The following is a 7,339-nucleotide window of genomic DNA, read 5'->3' as shown; positions in this document are numbered from 1 at the left end:
TCTGTGCTTTGTTCTCATAGGAAACACTTAATTAGAATAAACCAAATATCTAAGCTTTATTTATGTCTTGGAATTATAAATAAAATCCAAATGTTATAAAGGACTTTGATGTCATCTGGGCCAATCTCCATCTGATGTTTCAATCCCATCCATAAAATCTTGTTGATATGATTGCTCTGTTTATATTTAAATACTTCCAATGAAAAAATGTTCGCCATTATCCAAAAAACCCAATCTTTGCTCAGGAGCTCTGACCGTCAGAAGTTCCCCTGAGATTACGGTCTGTCCTTACCTATGAGTTTATAATGTGTACCACTTACTAAGGATTTGTTTTGAGTGAGGCACTGTATTGGATGTATAAGTATCCACTTATCCTTACAACAACTCTAAGGTGCTATTATCTCATTTTATGGAGATAGAAGGTGAAATCCAAGAGATAAGTAACTTGCCCCAAATCTAAAAGTTTGACTCTCTTAAATGTTAAAATTGGAATTCAAAACCCTGGGTTGCATGACTCTAAATTGCCCTCCCCCTCTCCTTTTTAAAAAATAATTTAGCTCTTGAAACCATCCAGCAGCTCAAATTCTTCTTCCTGGGAATAAGATGCAGAATTTACAGTATTTAGTAAGGGATCAGTATTCTGATTTTTTTTGATTTGTCACGTTAGGATGCTTAAATTTTCAGTGCTGTAGATAAAATGATTGCTATTATGAAATCCTTGATTGTTCTCTAGTTTTTACAAAGGGAATTGATATGGGTCAATTATAGTTTTCTTGTGGAACGTATGTTAGATATTGTAGGTGCAAGAAACAGAATCTGCTCTAAGAAGTTTAAGCAAAAAAAAAAATTATTAAGGAATATTAAATAAATTTTAGAATCTTCACCAGGGCCAGAGGGTGAAGCTCTGAATCTCTGCAATCAGGAACAACACCCAGTTACCACCTTTGCACTTCTGTGTCAAAAGTACTGCCTATGCTGCCTCTTGGCACAATAACTCACCTTGACGACACCAACACTCCAACACCTGCCCCAGACGCCCTTCAGCTGCTATCCCCCCAAAACCATTCACCTTCACCCCTGCCAAAAGACGAATTCCATATGATACATACTTCCTCATATAGATTCCTCAAATAAATTCTAATACAGGTGTAGACCAATGCTGCAGCCGAGTTCAAGTGCCTGAGAACTAAGGAAAAAAGAATTTGGTGAAAGGAAAAGTATGACTTCTACTACTAGGGGATGAAAAAGACATAATCATAGACATAGGAAGAGTATTCCCATTAAGAAGATACATGATGAATGTCCACTAGAGGAAGTGTAGTGGGTGGAGAAGCAGATCTGTGATTATGGAAAAGAACACTGTTCAGACATTTGCAAAACCATCTGACATATTGATGTTTCTAACTGTGTTATGTAAATGTACCCCAATCTCAAAGCAGTTTGTTCTAGGCAGCAACTTAAGTTTCTTATCATTTGGAGGCTTGGAGATGACAACTAGATTTACCAATCTTTTCCCTAATTTTCCATATGGAAGTGATGTGGCTTTATTATCCTAAATCTAGGACCTTTCAATTTTTCTGTGGACTACTTCCATTGTCATTTTTTCCATTTTTCTCTCCTTCCTACGAAATTCCATAGCTCGTGTCCTATTTAACGTATACTATATCCTCTGGGAAGATATTTTAAATTACTTATAAGACTTTAGTCTATGCAGTTCAATTTTATATTTAAGTTTGGTTAATTCACATCTTATGATGAAATATTTTCTCCTTTATTTCTTCTGTGGGAGACATCATTATTTTCTTCTCACTTAAAAATCTTGGACCATGGAAGACCCAGCTAATTTCCACTTTTTCAAATAGTAAGTTCTGACCAATTTAACTTGAAGTGACGTCTCATTTCTCTGAATTTATGGAGCAAGAGTCATCTATGGTATTTATTTAGCCATTAGCAAGATGTTCTTTTGTGACGTAAAAAAAAAGTCCATAGCTGGCAAAAGGAGCTGTGTCAGGAATAGCATCACAAGGAATAGTGTCAGGAATCTACAAGAACAATCAAGTTGTGGTTTTATAAGTTTTCATATGATGTAGTGCTAGTCTCATAATTTTCTTTAACATTTTCTTTGTTTTTTTAATCTATTTATATATCCTCTTGACTGTGGAAATATTTCGCCACACTTCAGAGAAATGCCGTTGTGATTTAGATTGGAATTGTATCATATAAGTCAATTATTGTGAGAAGTCTTCATAACTTTTTTTGAGGGAAATCCTATATTTCTCTATTGGCTCCTTTCTATCAGATATTAACATGGTCAATTCATTCTTATTTTAAAATATCCTTCTTCAACCCCTACTTCAACACCATATGTCTCAATACTTCTTCAACATCAAGTTTCTTAAAGAAGTTGACTGTACTTGCTATCCTCATTTCCTCATGTTTTATGCTAGGGTGACATTCATCCTGCTTTGCTGGGAATCATCATACCCTTTCAGGTCTGTTGTCTAGTTGTCTATCCATCTGGTTTAACACTCATTCCTAAAATTTTATTTTTAAGCTAACGACCATCAGTTTTTGCATTAACATAAGCCAGGATAGATTTGGTGAAACTCCACATTTCTAATTTCTGTCATGGTCATGCCTGACAGTGGTGAAGACTTGTACAATGTACAGACCACACTTTAACACAAGGTTTAATCTGGAAGGGCAAAGTGAGTCCAGGTTTTCAGAAGAAAGCCCTCAGGCCAAATGCATTGACCACTATTTAGCTAGGGGAGAGTAAGGGAAGCACTAAAGAATTCCACTCCAACCCAACTGGCCACACCTCCTTCTCTCCAGGTTGCTGCACATTTTACCTCTTCCTGATCCTTGCTGGCACCAGTCCATAGGCCTGTAACCTGAAGAGAAGACTGCATGAGGCCTGGACCATCTGGAGAAACTACCTCATGGTTATCAGGGCCTTTCAGCTTGTCCCATCCGTTGCTCCTGGAAACGACAGAGAACATGCATTTACCCAACTGCTCTGGTAGACTATTTCTTCCACCTTTCATCTCCCTCTCCCGACTTTCTAATTTTGCCCCAAATTTCTAATCACTCATCCTCCAGTCCCAGCCCACCTCCATATAAGAGCATGGTTTTCAGGCTTGTAAGATGTAGGCAAGTGTGATTGCAGCCTGGGAAGATGGGGGAGCTCATTCATCTTAACTCTTCTAAAGGCCTTTAAGCCTGAACTACCTAAGAATGAGTGGGATCTGAGGCTCTTAACAACCATTTCCCTTCCCAAAGACTGTAAATTGTAGTTTCCATAGAACCTGCATCCACGTCTTTATTCTCAGGTCTGAAATAGCCACATGATGAGTTTTACTGATCCATGAGTACAGTAAAATCAATGTGTGACACATTAAATAAATATATTTAAAATATTTGTTAACAATTTTAGCACGCCCTCATTCTCAAAAGTATACTTGATTGGATGATAAATTGTATGGTCAAATCCTCACCTTTGTCACCATTTGAATTCATCTTTGTTCCACCAAAAGTGTTCTTGCTAAGGGATCAGTGACCTCCGTGCTGCTACATCCCACATGTACTTTCCTTTCCTTTTCTTCCTTGACCTTTCCAAAGCCTTCATACTGCTGGGAATTACATCGTATTTGACATATGCTCTCTGCTTTTGATATCCATTATATAATACTTCTTTCGTTTCATTTTTACCCCTTTGGGTGGCCCTTACAAAATTCTTTGATTAACCATGTTATAGTTTTTTTTTAAATTGTGGTAAAAAACACATAATATAAAATTTGCCATCTTAATCATTTTTAAGCATCCATAATATATGCTCACTGTTGTGCAACTGATCTCTAGAACTTACTCATCTTAAAAATTAAAACTCTATACCCACTGAACAACTACTCCCCTTGTTCCTCTCCCTTCAGCCCCTGGCAACCAGTATTCTATATTCTGTTTCTGAGTTTGACCACTTTACACACCTCACACAGGTGGAGTCTTATACTACTTGTCTTTACGTGACTGGCTTATTTTACTTAGAGTAATGTCCTCAAGGTTTATCCATGTCATAGCATATGATAGTATTTCCATCTTTTTTAAGGCAGAATAATGTTATCTTACATATATATATATACCACATTTTGTTCACCCATTGACACAACCATGGACATATAAGTTGCTTCTACCTCTTGGCTATTGTAAATAATGCTGCAGTTAACATGGGTATGCAAATATCTCTTTGAGATCCTGTTTCAATTCTTTTCGCTATCTTCCCAGAAGTGGGATTGCTGGATCATATGGTAATTCTATTTTTAATTTTTTTGAGGAACCTCTATGTTGTTTTCCATAACATCTACATCATTTTACATCCTCACCAACAGTGCACAAGGGTTCCCTTTTCTCCAAATCTTCATCAATATTTATTTTCTGATAGAAGTCATCCTAAAGGATGTGAGGTGATATCTCATTGATGTTTTGATTTGCGTTCTCCTGATAGTGATTCTGAACATCTTTTCATGTTTGTTGGCCATTTGTATATCTTCTTTGAAGAAATGTCTATTCAAGTCCTTTGCTCATTTTTTCTTTTTTCATTTTTTTATTGAGTTATTAATAGGTTACAATCTTGTGAAATTTCAATTGTACATTAATGTTTGTCAGTTATGTTGTAGGTGCACCACTTCACCATTTGTGCCCACCCCCTGCCCCACCTTTCCCCTGGTATCCACTAAACTGTTCTTGGTCCATAATTTTAAATTCCTCATATGAGTGGAGTCATACACAGATTATCTTTCTCTCGCTGGCTTATTTCACTTAACATAATTCTCTCAAGGTCCATCCATGTTATTGCAAATGGAATGATTTTGTTGTTTTGCAGCTGAGTAGTATTCCATTGTATATATGTACCACATCTTCTTTATCCATGCGTCTGTTGCTGGACACTTAGGTTGCTTCCACGTCTTGGCTATTGTAAACAGTGCTGCAATAAACATTGGGGTGCACAGGACTTTTGGGATTGCTGACTTCAAGCTCTTTGGATAAATACCCAGTAGTGGGATGGCTGGATCGTATGGTAGTTCTATTTTTAGTTTTTTGAGGAATCTCCATACTGTTTTCCATAGTGGCTGCACCAGTTTGCATTCCCACCAGCAGTGTATGAGGGTTCCTTTTTCTCCGCAACCTCTCCAACATTTGTTGCTAGTAGTTTTAGATATTTTTGTCCTTCTAACGGGTGTAAGGTGATATCTTAGTGTAGTTTTGATTTGCATTTCCCTGATGATCAGTGATGATGAGCATCTTTTCATGTGCCTATTGGCCATCAGTGTATCTTCTTTGGAGAAATGTCTGTTCATGTCTCCAGCCCATTTTTTGATTGGGTTGTTTGATGTTTTGGGTTGAGTTGTGAGAGTTCTTTATATATTATGGATATTAAGCCTTTGTCAGATATATGACTTGCAAATATTTTTTTCCCAGTTAGTGGGTTGTTTTTTTGTTTCAATCCTGTTTTCATTTGCCTTGAAAAAGCTCTTTAATCTGATGAAGTCCCATTTGTTTATTCTTTCTATTGTTTCCCTTCTCTGAGAAGGCATGGTGTCCGAAAAGATCCTTTTAATACTGATATCAAAGAGTGTACTGCCTAGGTTTTCTTCCAGAAGCTTTATGGTTTCAGGTCTCACCTTTAGGTCTTTAATCCATTTTGAGTTTATTTGGGTGAATGGTGAAAAAGAATGGTCAATTTTCATTTTTTTACATGTGGCTTTCCAGTTTTCCCAGCACCATTTGTTGAAAAGACTTTCTTTTCTCCATTGTATGCCCTCAGCTCCTTTGTCAAAGATAAGCTGTCCATAGATGTGTGGTTTTATTTCTGGGCTTTCAATTCTGTTCCATTGATCTGTGCACCTGTTTTTGTACCAGTACCATGCTGTTTTGATTACTGTAGCTTTGTAGTATGTTTTGAAGTCAGGGATTGTGATGCCTCCCGTTTTGTTCTTTTTTCTCAGGATTGCTTTAGAAATTCGGGGTCTTTTGTTGCCCCATATGAATTTTAGGATTCTTTGTTCTAATTCTGTAAAGAATGTCATTGGGAATCTGATTGGGATGGCGTTGAATCTGTAGATTGCTTTAGGTAGAATGGACATTTTAACTATGTTTATTCTTCCAATCCATGCACATGGAATGTCTTTCCATCTCCTTATGTCATCATCCAATTCTCTCAGAAAGGCCTTGTAATTTTCATTATATAGGTCCTTCACTTCCTTAGTTAAATTTACCCCAAGGTATTTTATTCTTTTTGTTGCGATTGTGAATGGTATTGTATTCTTGAGTTCTTTTTCTGTTGGTTCATTACTGGAGTATAGAAATGCTACTGATTTATGCAAATTGATTTTCTACCCTGCAACTTTGCTGTAGTTCTTGATTACTTCTAACAGTTTTCCAGTGGATTCTTTGGGGTTTTCTATATATAAGATCATATCATCTGCAAACAACGAGAGTTTCACTTCTTCCCTCCCTATTTGGATTCCTTTTATTCCTTTTTCTTGCCTGATTGCTCTGGCCAGGACCTCCAGTACTATGTTAAATAAGAGTGGTGATAGAGGGCATCCTTGTCTTGTTCCTGTTTTCAGGAGGATGGGGTTCAGTTTTTGCCCATTGAGTGTGATGTTGGCTATGGGTTTGTCATATATGGCCTTTATTATGTTGAGGTAGTTTCCTTCTATGCCCATTTTGTTCAGAGATTTTATCATAAATGGCTGTTGGATCTTGTCAAATGCCTTCTCTGCATCTATTGCGATGATCATGTGGTTTTTATTCCTCAGTTTGTTGATGTGGTGTATCATGTTGATTGATTTGTGGATGTTGAACCATCCCTGTGTCCCTGGTATGAATCCCACCTGATCCTGATGTATGATTCTTTTGATGAATTGCTGAATGAATTCTGGTTGCCAAAATTTTGTTGAGGATTTTTGCATCTATGTTCATCAGTGATATTGGCCTGTAGTTCTCTTTTTTCGTGGTGTCCTTGTCAGGTTTTGGTATCAGTGTGATGTTGGCCTCATAGAATGTGTTAGGAAGTGTTCCATCTTCCCTAATTTTTTGGAATAGCTTGAAAAGGATAGGTATTAAATCCTCTCTGAAAGTTTGGTAGAATTCCCCAGGAAAGCCATCTGGTCCTGGGGTTTTATTCTTTGGGATGTTTTTGATTGCTGTTTCAATCTCTTTCCTTGTGATTGGTCTGTTCAAATTGTCTGCCTCTTCTTGAGTGAGCTTTGGGAGATTGTAGGAGTCCAAGAATTTATCCATTTCCTCTAGGTTATCCATTCTGTTGTCATATAGTTTT

This window comes from Equus przewalskii, chromosome 17 (genome assembly GCF_037783145.1).
Source record: "Equus przewalskii isolate Varuska chromosome 17, EquPr2, whole genome shotgun sequence".
Classification (NCBI taxonomy): Eukaryota; Metazoa; Chordata; class Mammalia; order Perissodactyla; family Equidae; genus Equus; species Equus przewalskii.
This window is presented reverse-complemented; position numbering follows the sequence as displayed.